The sequence below is a fragment of the Canis lupus genome, chromosome 37 (genome assembly GCF_003254725.2).
Source record: "Canis lupus dingo isolate Sandy chromosome 37, ASM325472v2, whole genome shotgun sequence".
Taxonomy (NCBI): Eukaryota; Metazoa; Chordata; class Mammalia; order Carnivora; family Canidae; genus Canis; species Canis lupus.
In genome coordinates this window covers 10,379,250-10,398,172 of record NC_064279.1, presented here as the reverse complement: position 1 = coordinate 10,398,172, position 18,923 = coordinate 10,379,250, and the positions used below count along the sequence as shown (strand labels likewise).

The 18,923-nt window shown below is 42.4% G+C and overlaps 1 pseudogene; it reads left to right on the top strand.

The window, feature by feature from the left end:
- Positions 1-15,667: 15,667 nt before the first annotated feature.
- On the top strand, positions 15,668-17,182 carry LOC112656462 (uncharacterized protein C14orf119 homolog; annotated as a pseudogene).
- The last annotated feature ends 1,741 nt before the right edge of the window (positions 17,183-18,923 follow it).

Here is an 18,923-nt window from a genome sequence, read left to right as displayed (position 1 = left end):
ATTAGAGGCAGAGACACAGGCAGAGGGAGAAACAGGCTCCATGCAGGGAGCCCAATGTGGGACTCCATCTGGGGTCTCCAGGATCAGGCCCTGGGCTGAAGGTGGCGCTAAACCACTGAGCCACCTGGGCTACCCAAAATTTTTTTTTTTTTTTTTTTTTTTAAAGAAAAAGCTTCCAGGATGCTTTATAGCCAAGTCTGAAATATCAAGTGACAAGTAAGTGAGGTGTTTGTCCATGGTTTTACTTATGCATGATCCATTTAAGGCTCCGACAGGTTTGTTTTTTTTTTTAATTAATTTGTCTTTTCTTTAGAGTCTAGGTTCAGCAAAATTGAAAGAACAGAGATTCCCTGTGTACCTCCTGTTGTCCTCATTCTGTCATCCCCGTCAGTTTCCCCCACCACCACCACCACTGCTGTGCATGTATTATCTCCTGCATTATCAGCATCTCTCACATCAATGGGTACAGTTGTTAAAGTTGAACCTATGTTGACGTAGTCCTATAAAGTCCATAGAATACTTTTTAGTCCACTTTTTTAGTGCATTACATTCTGTGGGTTTGTACAAATGGATAATTACATGAGTCTATCATTATAGAATCCTGAGCATTTTCATTGCTCTCAAACTATTCTCCGTGTTATCCCACTCCCCATCCATACTCTGGCAACCAGTGATTTTTTCATTGTAGTTTTGTCTTTTCCAGAATGTCCTATAATGGGAATCCTGTAGTGTTTAGCCTTTCACATTTCTTTGAAGTAATGTGTGTTTAAGTTTCCTCCATCTTTTCATAGCTTTATTCCTTTTAGTTCTGAATTAGTATTCCATCGTCTGGATGTACCACAGCTTATCCATTTACCTACTAAGGACATCTTACTTGCTTCAAGATAATTAAATAAAGCTGCTGAAAATACCCGTAGACAGGTTTTTGTGTGGACATAAGTTTCCAATTCCCTTAGGTAGATAACAAGGAGTGATTACTAGATCAAATATCAAGAATATATTAAGAGTTTTTTGTGGAAAAAAAAAAAGAGTTTTTTGTGTATTTGGGATAGTCTTTTATTAGATAAAGATATCTTGCAAATATTTTCTTCCAGTCTGGCTTGATTTGTTCTTTTGAAATGGTCTTCCACAGAGCAGAAGTGGTCAATTCTTCATGGGTTATGCCCTTGGTGTCTTTAAAAAGACCCAAGATCAATCATCTGGGTTTTCTTTGTAAGAGTTTTACAGTTTTGTATTTCACATTTAAGTCTGATTCGTTTTGAGTTAATTTTTGTGAAGGATTCATCTTTTTGTATATGGATATCCAGTTCCTATACTATTTGTTGAAGCGAGTGTGTTTTTTTAGAAATTTAAAAATTGAGCAGATTTGTGGCCATAATATAAATTCTTGGCTGCTAGAATGAGGATCTCAACTCCAGAGCTCATAGTTTCAAAACTAGCCCTTACTAGCTGCAGGACTTTGGAATGTCCCTAAGTCTATGCTTGTCTATATTATTTGTAAAACTAAGGAATATTACAGTTAAATTCCCCTGAAAAGTTAAAAGTTGCCTGTGCAGAGGATGTCTGAATTTTTTTATTGAGTAAACCCTAAATGATAGTACTTTTTTTTTTTTTAGCTTTTTTTTTTTGAAAGATTTACTCATTTTAGAGCAGTGTGTATGCATGAGGGGGTGGGTAGAGGGAGAGGAAAAGAATTGCAAACTTCGCAAGCACAAAGCTCACGTAGAGCTTGATCCCAGCTTGATCCCAGGACCCAAGCTGAAATCAGGAGTCAGACCCCCAGCTGTGACTGAGTCACCCAGGTGCCCCCCTTTTTTTTAATTTGAAAAAGGGGTGGGGAGGGACTAGCAGATCATGCTGAGCATAGAGCCCAAAAAGGGGGCTCAATCCCACAACACTGAGATGACCGAAGTCAAAATCAAGAGCCAGGACTCAACCAACTGAGCCACCCAGGTACCCCATAATAGTACGTTTTAAATGACAACCTTCAATATATCTCATAGTCCAGTTTTTTTTTTTTTTTTAGTTCTTTTGTCATTGAAGATGGTTCTATGGATAGTTGTCGTAATTAATAGCCTAAGTTGTGAGAGAAATGCACTGGTTACATGTTTGAAAGCTGTATTAGATTGAACAATATAAACCTTAACGGCTTAGATTTTAAAGCAAAGAGGAAAAAAAAATAAAGACGGATGGTGGGAAAAACAAGGCAGTTCAGGCTTTGAGGCTTACCCTGCCCCCTCAGGAATGGTGTCCTACAGTGAATTTGCTAATAACATCCTGTTGGTTAAAGAAAGCCACATGGCTAGGTCAGCATCTATGTGAGAGGGCATTACAAGGTTACATGGCAAAAGGTGTGGATAAAGGCAATGTTAGAGATCTCTATTTGGACCATCAGTGGAATCAGTCACCACCCCGCACTCCCAGCTGTCCTCCATCTACAAACCAAAGCCAAAGTGAGCCTGTTAAAACAAATTATTCATCTTTAAAATCCAAAGGCGGGGGGCGCCTGGGTGGCTCAGGTGGTTAAGCATCTGCCTTCAGCTCAGGTCATGATCCCAGGGTCCTGGGATCAAGCCCCGCATCAGCTCCCTGCTTAGAGGGGAGTCTGCTGCTCCCTCTCCCTCTGCCCTTCCCCCCCCCCCACCTTGTTCATGCTTGCTCTGTCACTCTCAAATAAATAAAATCTTAAAATCCAAAGGCTTTCATGTCAGTTTACTAAAGTCCTTATCATCACCTTTATAATGTAACTTCTGTACCACACCCCCATCTTTCTGACCACAAAGCCAGCTACCTTCTCTATAGTGTGCTTTGGCCTCACTGGCTGCCTTATTCCCCAAACCTACCAAATATAGTCCTTCGCTCCTAGATGTGCACATTTCACTCCTTAAGGTGTTTATTTCCATGAGTCCTCCCCTGACTACTTAAAATTGCCCTAGCCTCCCTTGTTAACATCCATACTCCCCTTTCTGCCTTGTTTTCCTGTAAGGAGTTTACTTTTACACTGCTGAAAGGAACCTCCGTGAGATCAGAGATGTTTTCATTTGTTCACTGTGTATCCCAAGGAGCTATAACAATGAGGTAGATTGAAGGTGCTCAAATATTTGTTGAATGATGGCTGATGACCTTCTTTTTGGAGAATTCTTAGGAAGTTTAGAGAGAGGGTTGCATGGATGCAAATAACCCAAGATTTTGCAGGGAGAGGAAATAGTAACGGCCACTGAGGCAGAAGCATTCTTAGTGTGTTCGCTCTACAGGAAGACCAGTATAGTTGAAACTGAATAGGTGTTGGAGTGTTAGGAAGTGAAGTTAGAGATCAATCCAGAGGCCAGATTGTGTAGGGGTTTGTAGATCATTGTGTTTTTTGTTTCACTTATTTTTGACTTAAGATTTTTTAAATTTGTTTATTCATGAGAGACACAGAGAGAGGGGCAGAGACACAGGCAGAGGGAGAAGCAGGCTCCACTCAGGGATCCCGATGTGGGACTCGATCCTGGGTCCCCAGGATCACGCCCTGGGCCAAAGGTGGCACCAAACCACTGAGCCACCTGGGCTGCCCTATTTTTAAGACTTTAAAAATTTTTATTTTAAGTTCTCTGTACCCAACATGGAGCTCGAATTTACAACCCTGAGTTTAAGAGTCACATGCTCTACTGACTGAACCAGCCAGCACCCCTGCTTTGTAGATTATTGTAAAGACTAGATTTTGTTCTGTATGAGATAGGTAGTCCCTAGAAAGTTGTGAATGGTTGGAAGAATGGTTGCCTGCATCCCCTGGCTTCTATTCTCCCGGTGTAAGATAGAAAATTGCCTCCCTTTCAACAGTCACAGAAAAAGACTCCTGCTTGGTTTTGCTTCAAATAATCAAAAGAGGGCAGCCCCGGGTGGCTCAGCAGTTTAACACCAACCACCTTCAGCCCAGGGCATGATCCTGGAAACCCAGGATCAAGGCCCACGTCAGGCTCCCTGTGTGGAGCCTACTTCTCCCTCTGCCTGTGTCTCTGCCCCCCTCTCTCTCTGCCTCTCAGGAATAAATAAAATCTTAAAAAAAAAAAAAAAAAAAAGAATACATAATCAAAAGGGGTTGGAAGAACGGGAGGACTGGGGGAATATAGATAAAAATAAGGGATTCCTGGGTGGCGCAGCGGTTTGGCGCCTGCCTTTGGCCCAGGGCACGATCCTGGAGACCCGGGATCGAATCCCACATCAGGCTCCCGGTGCATGGAGCCTGCTTCTCCCTCTGCCTATGTCTCTGCTTCTCTCTCTCTCTCTCTCTCTCTCTCTCTCTGTGACTATCATAAATAAATAAAAAAATAAAAAAAATATTAAAAAAAAAAAAAGATTGGCCGTGAGTTAATAATAGTTGAACGTGGGTGATGGATCAGTGAGGGTTCATGATATTTTTTTCTTGTAATGTTTTAAGTGTATATGTTCTCTTTGGTAGTGAGAAAGCAGCTGTAGGTAACATGTAAATGAATGGGTGTCACTGCATTCCAGTAAACTTTACAAAAATAGTGGGTAGCTGGATTTTCAAAACATGATGTGCCTTGGTGTGCATTCTTTATGTTTATCCCATTTACAGGTGCACTCAGCTTCTCAAATCTGAATGTTTCTATTTTTTGCCAAATTTGGGAGTTTTCGGCCATATTTCTTTGAATACTTTTTCAGCCCTACCCACTGTCTTCTTTCTTTCTGGAACTGTAGTGACATGAATACTAGATCTTTCACTACAGTTCCACAGGCCCGATTCTCTGGTCATCTTTTTTTTTTTTTTTTTTTAAGATTTTATTTATTCATAAGAGACCCAGAGAGAGAGGCAGAGACACAGGCAGAAGGAGAAGCAGGCTCCATGCAGGGAGCCCGATGTGGGACTCCATCCCGGGTCTCCAGGATCACGCCCTAGGCTGAAGGCAGGCGCTAAACCGCTGAGCCACCCAGGGATCCCCTGGCCATTTTTTAAAATCTATTTTCTCTGTTACTCATAGTGGATTATTTTTTATTATTTAAGAATACCAGTTTTTTTCCTCAGTTCTCTTTCTGCTGTTTAGCCCATCTATTGGGGGTGGGTCCCTCAATTATGTCTTTCAGTTATAAAGTTTCTATCCGGACTTATAGTTTTCCACTTGTTTCAAGTGTTTTTGTAATTGTTCATTGTAGCATTTTTGTGATGAGTGCTTTAAAATTATTGGGTAATTCCAAGTTCTGTGTTATCTTGGCATCTGTTGATATTTTTAAATCCAGGTTGGTATTTTCTTGGTATAACAAGTGGTTTTTTTTAAAATTGAAACCTGGACATTTTCTGGCATATATAAGACTCTGGGTCTTACTTTTAAATATATATATATTTTTTAACTTAAATATTATATTTCACTAGTTTTCTGACATATACCCTGATGGGAAAACACAGTATTGTCTCATTACTACCAGGTTAATGGGGAGTCCAGGTTCTCCATTGAACTTAGTTAACACTCAGGGTTAGGGAGCAGCTCCTCCTCCCTGCTGGACAGAGTTGGGAGTTCTGACCCTCTGTGAGGCCTCTGCTATCACGCTGGCTAAGAGGGGCAGGTTGCTTCATGACCTGTTACCTCATGGCCTCCACTGACACAGGGTAGAGTGGCCTTAATACATGTTCTCTCTGGACAGCATGAAAGTTCTGAGTCTCTCTCACCTGGGCTCATCAAATGCCACACCAGCAACAAGAGGGAGGGGAAGTCCAGGCTCTCCAAGGGACACAGCAGGAGGTTGGAAGGAGCATTATCATCACCCAGCAGGGATGACAGGCCCAGCTCCCTACTCAGCCTTCTCTGGCCGACCTAGTCAGGGCTTGAGGAATCTTTTTTTTTTTTTTTTTTAAGATGTTATTTATTTATTCATGAGAGACACAGAGAGAGAGGCAGAGACACAGGCAGAGGGAGAAGCAGGCTCCTTGCAGGGAGCCTGATGTGGGACTTGATCCTGGGACTCCAGGACCATGCCCTGGACTGAAGGCGCTAAACTGCGGAGCCACTGGGACTTGAGGAATCTTGTTAGAGCCTGGTAAGGGTGGAAGTCTGGGGTCCTCACTTAAGTTTTTGCTGGCAGGAATGGAAGTGGGGCCATGTATTTTTCTGTGGTACTTGCCTAGAGTAGAGCAATCATAGTCTTTGAAAGTTTTCTGTCTTGGGGCACCTGGATGGCTCAGTCTGTTTTAGGTTAAGTATCTGCCTTCAGCTCAGGTCATGATCCCAGGGTCCTGGTATAGGGCTCCCTACTCGGGGAAGTCTGCCCCTCCCCCTCCTCGTTTTCTATATCTCTCTCAAATAAAATTTTTTTAAAAAGTTTTCTTTCTAGGATGCCCTTTTTGTGGTCCTTTGGCTAGAGAGAACACACTTTATTGACGATCTTTTTTTCTACACCTTTTGGTGTTTCCAGGTTGCCTACTTCTGCATCAAGTCTAGGGCAGAGGGCAGCCCAGGTGGCTCAGTGGTTTAGCGCCGCCTTCAGTCCAGGATGTGACCTTGGAGTCCCACATCGGACTCCCTGCATGAAGCCTGCTTCTCCCTCTGCCTGTGTCTCTGCCTCTCTCTGTCTCTCATGAATACTAAAAAAAAAAAAAAAAAAAAAAAATATCTTAAAAAAAAAAAAAGTCTAGGGCAGATAAAAAATCAATCAATCCAATCAAGCAAACCAGGAAAAACTCACAACCATGTCATTCCTCAGATCCAGCTAAGGTCCCCAGCTCCTTTCAGTCTCTTCTTACTTTTGTCTTATTTAGAATGCTTGGGGATTTTAGTTGTACTTAGTCAAAGGAGGAGGGAAAAGTCAACCTGTCCTCCTGGAAGTGTCCCTCCTGTTCTTTTTATATTTCCCATCTTCTCCATGTTTCAATTTGGGGGTTTTCTTCTGGTCTGTTTTCCAGTTTACTAATAATACTCTTTAGTTTGTTCAGTCTTCTGTTAATTTCATCTATCAAAGTCTTAATTTCAGATATATTTTGGCTGTAGGGATTTTATAATAATTCTAGTTCATAGTTCCCAGTTTTCTGCTAAAGTCCTCCATTGTTATCTTGAAAATATGGTCATAATTATTCAAAAATAATTTAATCGTGTCTGATACGAAGATCTGGAACCTCCTGTGGATCTATTTCTCTTGTCTACTTTCCCTCTTGTCTTTCAGTCATTTTTGTCTTTTTGTTTGCCTGGCTGCTTTTATTTGAATGCCAGGCATTGTGTATGAAATTACAGAGATAATTTGGAGCCCGGGATGGTATCTTTCTCCAGGGAGGATTTACATTGACTTACTTCTGGCATGTAAATAGAGGAAAGAGAAATCATTCTAATCTAATCAAGTATTGTGCTGATTTGAAACTAGGTTTCAGGGACGCCTGGGTGGCTCAGTGGTTGAGCGTCTGTCCCTGAGTCCCGGATCAAGTCTCGCATCAGGCTCCCCGAGGAGCCTGCCTCTCCCTCTGCTTATGTCTCCGCCTCTGCCTGTCTCTCTCATGAATAAATAAAATCTTTTAAAAAAAAAAAAAAAAGAAAGAAAGAAAAGAAAAGAAAAACAAACCAGGTTTCAGTCTTCTTAGGACTAATCTATTTCCAGGCTACTTTTACTCCTGAGGTATATATTCAGGTAGTCTCAGTCATTTTGGGTTCCCGTATAGTAAGACCCTTAGGCACGAGTTTGAGTGCAAGTAGTTTATTGGGGAGGTAATCCCATGAAATAACAATTGTGGAATGGGGAAATGAGACAGGGAAGGAAAAAAACCTGTTATAGGGTACATGATCAAGCAAGTTACTACTTGCAGATAGTTGGAGTTTAATACCACCGAGGAATTCTGGGAAGTACAGGTATCTTAAAGTTACTCCACCTGAGGGACCAAAGATAGATTTATACACCCAACTCCTGTTAGTCACGGACTCAGGCTGCTCTGAATAAACACCAGGGGGGTGTTAATCCTTGGCACTTCTGGATTCTGCTTTTGGGCTCTGGCTCAGCAAAAAGATGCAAGTATTGATAGGAGGAGTGGAACCTGTATGTACTGTTTTGGTTAAGCCCTGAGGGGATAAGGAGGACACAATGTCTACCTACAGTTCACTCTTTGCATTGTTGAGATCCACTCAGGACCTACATTAAGTTTACTCTTTCCTGTCACTGCTTTCTCCAGGGGGTGGCTGGTCATAATTTTAAAAAAGAGGGAGGGGCACCTGGGTGGATCAGTCAGTTAATATACTGATTCTTAATTTCAGCTCAGGTCATGATCTCAGGAGCGTGGGACCAGTCCCCCCCACTTGGGCTCTGTGCTCAACACAGAGTCTGCTTGTCTCTCTCCCTCTGCTCCTCCCCCTGCTCTAATAAATAATTTTTTTTAAAAAAGGGGGGAAAAGGAACTTCCAATAGAGGGTTCATTAGAGTAAGCTGTAAAGTCTGCCGTGGTATAATTGGCCTTGAGGCCAATACTGATATTTATCACTTCTCTCTTCTACCACTCATTCTAGATTTGTACTCCACTGGTCTAGAACTCTTGCCCCTGATGGGAAATCCATACCTTCATCCCTTCTGAGGCAACTGAGTCCCTGTTTACCTTGCCCTTGTAAGGCTGTGGTTGCCACAATTGCCCACTTGTAATTATCGAGTCATAGATGTACCAAGAGAGAGCCTGCCCAGCCCCTGTGGCAGCAACTATGTCTTTCATAATAATCAGTCCTATTTCCCTGCCAGTATGCTAACATCTTTATTTGGCTGATGGTCAACCAGCATAAAGAGCCCCAAATATTCAGGCAGCAGTCACAGCAGCAAGTTTAACTCACTAATTTGTTTGCCCTTAATGCTCAGGAGTCCATCAGGCCACCTTTGACCCTAAATCATGTTAATGGCCAGGTATACTGCTCAAAGCTCTCCCCACTGAGAGGTCTTGCCCTCACCATTATCTGTCAGAGTCACTCCTGAGCAGGACTTACTACAAAAGCGGTCCATTTTCAGCTTTACCAACCTATTGAGCTGTCCCATCCACAACAGTCTACCTACTCGCCCCTTCCCTCCACTGCCTCAAGGCCCAGGGTATCAGATAAGGGAGAAAAGCTGGTGCAATGTAAGCACATGGTGTGACCTACTTGTGACCTATTCCAGACCTGCTTGAAATGCATCTCATCAATAGATTGTGTTGGAAGACAGTGCTCCATGAATACTGGCATGTTTCTCTTTTTTTTTTTCAATTTACTTATTCATGAGAGACACAGAGAGAGAGGCAGAGACACAGACAGACAGAGAAGCAGGCTCTATGCAGGGAGCACGATGTGGGACTCAATCCCTGGACTCCAGGATCATGCCCTGGACTGAAGGTGGTGCTAAACCACTGAACCACCCAGGCGTCCCATTTGCATGTTTCTACACAGTTAGGGCTTCATGCACAAAATGATTTGTCATTCTGGGTTAAAGAACGACTGAATGACAAACACATCTTGAAAATTAAAGATAAACAAAAAAAATTAAAGATAATCTATTACTCCAGAAATTTGAAAGGTTCATTTCCCCTGGGGCCATTTGCTTATATTCTGAGGGTAAAAAGAACCTAGGGACTCTTGGGGCACCTGGCTGGCTCAGTTAGAACATGAGACTCTTGATCTTGGGCTCATGAGCTCAAGCCCCACATTCACTGTAGGGCCTACTTAAAACAAACAAACAAACAAATAACCAAAAAAAACAAACCTAGAGACTCCCTCTCCTTCCTCCCAAAGAGATAGAGAAGGCGCAGATGTGCCAGTCACCGTGTATCAAATCTGAGTCTCACAGCTTCAACGCTCCGCTCAGAAACAAGCCTTGTGCTGCAGACACATCTGACCCTCATCCCATTTCTCCATGTGTGTGTGAGATAGCATTGTGACAGGGTGGCATGCTGCCTGGGTCATCCGGGATGGGTAGGCTCAGACCCTTCATGATTTGGGACTTGACAGATGGCTGCTGCCCGCCTGACCCCATGACTGTGTGTGTGTGTGTCTGGTGGGTGGGTAGGGATTCTGAGAATACTCAGCTGAGAGTGGGCAGCTCTAGTCACAAATTCACTTGGTGTCTCATAGTTAGGGTTAGCTGCGTGCCAGAAGCCACTTTTCAAATGATGAATAGTCTCTGCTACAGACAGTCTAGCCTTGCTACAGAATCTGAGAGATCTACGGTGTGACACTTCTGTGGAAGGCTTTCCCACATCCTTCTCTACATGGAAACTTCCAGTACCACACCATATGTCCTCACCCAAGAGGCAGGGCTGTTTATACCACAGCCTGACTTGCCACATAGCTCTGTCTTGTTGTGGACCTCACTCAAAACTGAGCCTTCTCAGTTACCTAGGTAAGAGCAGTACTTTTTTTTTTTTTTAAGATTTTATTTATTCATGAGAGACACAGAGAGAGAGAGGGACAGAGAGACAGGCAAAGGGAGAAGCAGGCTCCATGCAGGGAGCCTGACGTGGAACTCAATCCCGGGTTTCCAGGATCACACCCCGGGCTGAAGGCAGCGCTAAATCACTGAGCCACCAGGGCTGCCCAAGAGCAGTATTTCTAAGTGGGATATGTGCTATGTCCAAAAGCATAAAGAGGTCTACCCAGCGCTGCTCCTCTCTTTTAGTCGTAGAAGGTACAGTGGGTCCATTACTTTGCAGAGAATGTGCTGGTAGGTCCTCTTCCTGAAAGTGTCCTAATGTGGCGGACTCAATCTTTGTACAGTTTACTTCCCACCCTCTGACTCACAGGCGTGTTTCCAGAGCATCGAGCTTACTTGCCACTTCCTCAGGTTTGATTTAAATGATGTCATTGTGGAAGTGGGCTGGTGCGATGTTCTGTGCAATGTGCAGATTCTGTGGCAGAGTAGGAGAGCTAATATGGCACTGGGACAAGACCACAAATAGGAATTGCTGCTGTTCCACATCAGTGTGACTTCCTTCCATCCTCCTCTACATGATGAGTAAGGCTGCACCTGCCAAATCACTAGCTCCATACTGTTTCATAGGCTGTGTTGACCTAACAGATACTAAACCGGATACGTAGCAGCTAAAATTGGGGCTACCTCTTGGTTACATTTAGGGTAATCCAGTTATCCACCATGATCCATCTTATTTTTGCAGATGCCAAATGGGTGAATTAAGTGGGAAATAAAACTATCCCCACATTTTTAAAGACTTTGAGGGTATCATTCATTGATCTTTGATATTCTACTTAGGATGCAGAATTGCTTCTGATCTATCTTGGCTGGCGTGGGGAAGCAGTTTAAGAGGCTTCCACTTGGCCTTTCCTACTTCAGTCTCTCTCATACTGCAGCTGAGCGATCAATGTGAAGATTTCATCAACTGCTAAATGTGTCCATCCTTACTTCAAAGAATGGGGACATGACTGCAGTGTAAGACTTTGGGACCCATTGGACTCACTGTGAAATGGACTTGGGCCAGGACTCCATTCACCATCTGGACTCTATGTGCTCTAACAGGAAGGCCATGATGGGTATTTGGGTTTCCCTAGGATAAACACCAGTTCAGACCCTGTTTTATTTTGGGATGTTATAATAAAAATGCCATTGACTAGGTGACTTAACTAATAGAAATTAATCCCTTGCAATTTTGAAGGCTGGGAAGTCCAAAATTAGGGTGCTGATCAGTTTGGTTCCTGGTGAAAGCCCTTTTCCTAGTTTGCAGACACCTTGCTGTATCCTCCCTTGGCAGAGAGAAAGACTGAGAGGATGCTCTCTGATATCTTATTAGGGCACTGATCCCATCATGAAGGCTCCTAATCACCTCCTATAAGGCCCTATCTCTAAAACACCACCACACTGGGGATTAGAGTTTCAACATACACATTTTGAGACACAAACATTCAGTCTCATGGCAGATCCACACTCAAAAGGCCCTCAAAAATAGTAGGTACTCAGATTTCCCCAGTTTACAATTACTTTGGTAATGGCCTTTGGGAAAAGTAAAAAAAAAAAAAAAAAATTGGCACTGTATACATTTGCTGAAGTGTTGAAGGATTCTTCCTTAAGGGAACCCAGCCATCCCTTCAGTTGGTGGTCTGAGAACAACTCAAATTTGACAACCGGAGAGGCATTGTGACTTTTTACTGTGGTAGCTGACATTAGCCTCTGCTAATTTATTCTTGAACTCTTTTGGTTCTTACAGACATCAGACAGCACTCTTAAATGCTATCTCAACACTAGGAGGGGTGACACAGTTGTCACAGATCCCTGCAAGTCAGGGCTCCCCTACCCCTAATTGCCAAATTGAATTTCCTGACAAATTATGTTCACTTTGCTTCTGATGGTGAAATATTGCACCCTGACCTCTGCTCTTCTGGAATCCATTTATTCCAACTGATGCTAAAAACTCAGTTCTGGGATCCCTGGGTGGCGCAGTGGTTTGGCGCCTGCCTTTGGCCCAGGGCGCGATCTTGGAGACCCGGGATCGAATCCCACGTCGGGCTCCCGGTGCATGGAGCCTGCTTCTCCCTCTGCCTGTGTCTCTGCCTCTCTCTCTCTCTCTGTGACTATCATGAATAAATAAATAAAATCTTTAAAAAAAAATAAATAAAAACTCAGTTCTGTAGTAATATCCCCTACTGATGATCCTGACCTGTAGAGATAGGTCATAATAAAGGCCATATATGAAAAACCCACAGCTAACATCATACCCAACGGTGAAAAACAGCTTTTCCTTTAAGATCAGGTACAAGACAAGGATGTCCATTCTCACCACTTTTATTCAACATAGTACTGAAGTCATAGCCAGAGCAATCAGACAAGAAAAAGAAATAAAAGGCATCCAAATTGGTAATGACAAAGTGAAACTCTATTTGCAGATGACGTGATAATAAATGTAGAAAACCCTAAAGACTCCATCAAAAAAAAAAAAATACCAGAACTGATAAATGAATTCAGTAGTCTCAAGATACAAAATCAATATACAGAAATCTGCACTTATAATGAAGTAGCAAAAACAGAAAATAAGAAAACGATCTCAGGGCACCTAGCTGGCTGTCAGTGGAGCATGCAGCTTTTTTAAAAAAGATTTATTTATTTTTAGAGAGAGAAAGAGGGAGCATGAGCACAGGAGGGTGGGGCAGGAGAGGGAGAGAGAATCTCAAGCAGACACCCATCCCTGCCACCCCGTGAGCTCAATACAACAACCCTGAGATCATAACCTGAACCAAAATCAAGTGTCAGATGCTTAACTGAGTTACCCAGGTGCCCCTGAACCCTGCTACTCTTGATTTTGGGGTCATGAATTTGAGTCCCATATTAGGTGTAGAGGTTACTTAAAATCTTAAAAAAAAAAAAAACCCAATAACCAATCTCATTTACAATTATATCAAAAATAATAAAATACCTAGGCATAAACTTAAAGAAGTAAAATACCCGAGAACTATAAAATATCGATGAAATTAAAAAATATATCGATGAAAGAAGTTTAAGATGACACAAAAAAGTGGAAAGATATTCCATGCTCATGGATTGGGAGAATATTGATAAAATGTCCATACTACCCAAAGCAGTAATCAAAACAGTATAGTACTGACACAAAAATAGACACATAAAAAAAATAGACACATAGATCAACAGAATAGAGAGCTCAGAAATAAACCTACAATTATATGGTCAATCAACAAAGGGGGCAAGAATATACAACAGGAGAGACTGTTTCTTTAGTAAAAGGTATTGGGAAAACTGGACAGCTACATGCAAAAGAATGAAACTGGATCACTTTCTTACACCATACACAAAAATAAACTCAAAATGAATTAAAGACCTAAAGACCTGAAACCATAAAATTCCTAGAATAAAACATAGCCAGTAATCTCTTTGATATCAGCCATAGGAATATTTTCCTATGGATCAGTGGTTTCCTGGGTGGATCAGTGGTTGAGCATCTGTCTGCCTTTGGCTCAGGGCATGATCTTGGATTCCTGGGTTCGAGTCACCTTGTACGGAGCCTGCTTCTCCCTCTGCCTGTGTCTCTGTCTCTATCTCTCGTGAATAAATAAATAAAATCTTAAAAAAAATATTTTTCTAGACATGTGGTCTCCTTTGGCAAGGGAAATAAAAGCAAAATTAAACTACTGGGACTAGGGATTCCTGGGTGCCTGCCTTTGGCCCAGAGCGTGATCCTGGAGTCCCGGGATCGAGTCCCGTGTTGGGCTCCTGGCATGGAGCCTGCTTCTCCCTCTGCCTGTGTCTCTGATTCTCTCTCTCTCTCCCTAGGTCTATCATAAATAAATATTTTTAAAAAATAAACTACTGGGACTATACCAAAATAAAAAGCTTTTGCAAGGTGAAAGAAACCACTAACAAAACAGAAAGAGAACCGACTGAATGGGAGAAGCTATTTGCAAATGATATATCTAATAAGGGGTTGATATCCAAAATGTATAAAGAACTTCTACAACTCAACACCAAAAAACCCCCAAATAACCCAATTAAAAATGGGCAGAAGCCATGAACAGACATTCCTCCAAGAAGACATCCAGATGGCCAACAGACACATGAAAAGATGCTCAACATCACTCATCATCAGGGAAATGCAAGTCAAAACCACAATGACACATTGCCTCACACCTGTCAGAATGGCTAAAAGCAAAAACACAAGAAGAAACAGGTACTGATGAGGATGTAGAGAATAAAGAATCCTTGTGCACTATTAGTGGGAATGCAAACTAGTGTAGCCACTGTGCAAAACAATATGGAGGTCCCTCAAAAAATTAAAAATAGAATTGCTATATAGTCCAGTAATTACATTACTGGGTATTTACCCAAAGAAAACAAAACACTAATTCAAAAAGATAAATGCACCTTATTTTTATCGCAACATTATTTACAAGAGCCAAGATATGAAAACAGCCCAAGTGTCTATCAATAAAGACATGGTGTATATATACAATGAAATATTACTCAGCTATTAAAAAGAATGAAATCTTGACATTTGCAACAAGATGGATGGATCTAGAGGGTACTAGGGTAAGTGAAATAAGTCAAAGAAAGACAAATACCATATGATTTCACTCATGTATAATTTAAGAAACAAAACAAAGAAAAAGAAGAGACAAACAACATCCCCCCCCAGATTCTTAAATATAGGGAACTGGGGGTTACCAGTGTGGGGGGAGGAAATGTGTGAAACAGGTGAAGGAGTGAAGAGGATAAAGGGTACACTTAACATGAGCACTGTGTGGATGTAAGTGTTGAATATTGTACACCTGAAATTAATATAACACTGTTGATTAACCATACTGGAATTAAATAAATACATAAATGAATGAATGAATGAAACCTTAGTCTCCAGTGAAAACTAAGTAGGTAAGCAATTGTAAACTCTCTTATACCAGAATTCCTTAGATTGGAAATTTATGAATACATTTCATAATTCCAGAAATGTGTATTTTTTTCCTTCAGTAAAGCACAGAGCAGATTTACCAACAGACCCAAGCACCCTCAGTTTCTCTGTAATAAGAAGCAAAAAGCAAATTTATGTTCAGTAATCAATGCTTCGTTAGCCTATCTTATCTGAAAAAGAATTAGATATCTAATGAATTCAACCCAATTCATTTGACTTAGCAAAACTTCAAAGTTTCAAGTTACCAAAGATTTTGAAAGCTTTAAACCTTTTTATTTACTCTACCTACTTGTTCTTAACAGTTGTCCATGAAAACTTTGAGACAAAATTAACTATCATTTTAAGTCATGTTTTTGCTGACAAATTGCAATAGAAATAACATGAGCCTATTTGACCTTTAGTAAACCTTGGTGGAATAAAAGGTTTAGGGGCTGGCTCTGCTTAGGGTTTTCAGGAAACATGGAAGCGGCGGTGACAGTTGGAATTTAAGCATCTTTGTGCCGGTCTCCGGGTTCCCTGTGAGAGGAAAGGGGAGGATGCTGCTGGAATCATCTCCCTCTTCAATGCCACTATCCCTCCCTCCTCCTTTACCCTCAGTACCAGATAGTATTACTAACTCTTCCCCACCCCCAGTGTCTTACATCACTTCCCAGGAGATGAAGTGTATTCTTCACTGGTTTGCCAGTTGGTCAGGTCCCCAGTGTGAACGTTTCCTCCAGGACCTGGTAGCTAAGGCAGTGCCAGGAAAATTACAGCCACTGCTGGAAGGGCTGGAGCAGCTTAGTGTGTCTAGAGCAAACCGACCACCTTGTATCTTTGGGTGCAGCCACGTCTTTGGGATCAGTGGTTTCGAGGTTGGGCTGAGCAGGAGCGCAATGAATTTGTCAGGCAGCTGGAGGTCAGTGAGCCAGACTTCGTGGCAAAGTTTTACCAAGCAGTGGCTGCTACAGCTGGTAAAGACTGATGGACATTAAGATCAAAGAAGATAATCACAGCTGATGGAGCCACAACTTTACTGTGAGAACTTCAAATGTGTCGCTTAAAGGTCTAGGGATGGTGTTCCAACCAGCTGATTGAACTTGTTGACCTGTACAGGCTTGATTACATCTTTGGAGGCGGGGAAGGGCAGAGGGAGAGAGAGAATCTTAAGCGGGATCCATGCCCCGCACCGAGCCTGATTTAAGCGGGCTTGATTTCACAATCCTGAGGTCATGACCTGAGCCAAAATCAAGAGTTGGATGCTTAACCCACGGAGCCACCCACGTGCCCCAAGCCTTGGTTATTTCAGTGTTAACAGCCTATCAACTGGACTGCTCACATCATTGTTCTCCGTCCAAGTAAATCCGGTCGGCCTCCTACCTTGCTCCTTTCTACATATCAGATTCTGAAGAATTCCGTGGCTTCTTTTGCAAGTATAATGAGAGGGAACCTACACATTATAACTCAAGCATATTGCTGGCCCGTGGGGGCTTTTAAGTAAAGCTTTCCTACTCCAGAAGCAGGAGAGAAGGACAATAAAAGGTCATGTTTTTATAGTTTAACTGGATTCACATGGTTGGTTTCACTGCCCTTTCCAGATTCTGGCATAATTGTGCGACATGCCAACTATTAGCTTTCCTAGCGATGATTTTGTAAAATTATGAAAAAATCAGGAGAGGGAAACAATTAGTTACTCCTTCCACACTGATGTTTGTTTGAATCCAAATAGCAATGACTTCTAAAGTATATGTGATATTCTTGGAGCTGGTAACAGATTCCTATTCTGTAAGTTTGCTCTGTGATATGGAAACAAGTGACACTCTATAGGTTAAAGGGTTTATTTTTTGTATCAAAATAAAGAATCCTCAGGAAAAAATAAAAATAAAAAATAAAAAATAAAAGTTTTACATTTCAACGCTGACAGCTCTAAAGACGTTTCTATTTTAATTAAATCAACAAACTTAAAATTACTTTTAATACTGAAAATATTGCACCTGTGTCCACTGAAAGTCATCCTCCATCAATTTTACTTGGGGCTCCTGTGGGGAAATCTGAAGTGGGTGGTTTAAGCCCAGGGGAGCTCCTGGGCCCCTTCATGTTGACTTGGGAGATGCTGCAGTTGAAACCTCTTAAGAAAGTGGCCCAACAGCTTGGGGTGTGTTTTGCTCCTCGACAGTGAGGGTCAGGAGCAGGAGCTGATGGCATTACAGGCACCGAGGGTGATCTGGGAGCTGGTGTTGGTACAGCAACAGGAGGGAGAGGCAGGCCTGAGGGCAGCAGGGGTGCCACCAGCGAGGCCCAAGGTCAAGTCTAAGTTTGGACTAATGTTCCTTTATCTCCATTTCCTGTCTCTCCCTCCTGAAAAACAGGAGGTTCTCTCAGGTGGTTTCGCCCCCCTCTGCCCCATGTATTCCAAATAGGTCCTAATGGACTTTACTTGGGGCAGGAGTATTCTCTTTGTAGTCAAAAGCTCAGAAAGAACACAGAAGGCACAGCCTATAGCCAAGCCCAGTGCTTCTGCTGTTAGCATTTGTTCTTCCCCAGAAGTTGGGGGGCCTTCATTGACTGAACCAAACAGCTTCCTAGGCAAGCCAAGAGAGCCAGAGCCAAACCCAAACCCGCTGTTTGGAGGCAACCAAATTGAAGGAAGAAATCCACAAGAGCCATTCAGTGACCTTCTTTCCTCTGAGCTTATCATATACATAGACCAGGCGGTGTTACAATAAAGATCATTTTCTTCTTAGTCATAGATTTATAATGAAAAGTAGACCCGTCAGCCAGTATTCTCCGTCGGGGTCTTTGGGAAAGGATAGAGCGAGCCTTCCCTAGCTTGTGTACACACACACACACACACACACACACACACGTCAGTGCCAACAGAGATCTTGCCCAATGAGGACCCTGACTTCTTGTTTACTCACGTCCTTCCTCTTTCCAATGGTACTTTTACGGATGACAAGGGCCCCTGCCACAACTCAGGCTAGGTGTCAGAAGCATGCTATGCAGGTGCACACACAAGTTGTGTCTTTCCATGATGTTGGCTCTACTCAATCATAAAGCAAAGTTAATCCAATTTTATCAAGCAGGTTCAGGACTCCAAACTCAATGACATTTTACCATGTGATTAAACTTGGCTTCTTACACAGCACACAGAGCAGGACATCAAGCCACACAAGGTAACAGAAGGGTGTAAGAAGTGAACGAACCAAATGGGAAGTCAGTCTGTGGGCGCACAGCTGAGATAAGGCCTCGGTCAGGTCCAGGTCAAGGCTCAGTGCTTACTGCTTATCTTTGAGCTGTGAAAGATCTCGGTTCTGTTTGGAGATCAGTAGGAGAGAGCCTTCCATGGCAGTTGCCTTTTTTAAGTGGTTATAGAGAAGTCATGCCTGCAGAGTCAGATAGTTTGGTGCAAAAATCCTCCCTTTTTAAAGGGCTTTAATGGTCTTGGGCCCTGCACACCTCCTCTGGTTCTGCTTGTTATCAGTTCTGGGGTGTCCGCCGACACTGCAGTGCCTTTAACTACTTGTGTCATTGCTTGACACAGGCTCCTGCTTGACATGAGAGACTCCATTTTGTTCTCTACACTATGAAAACCTGAACAAAT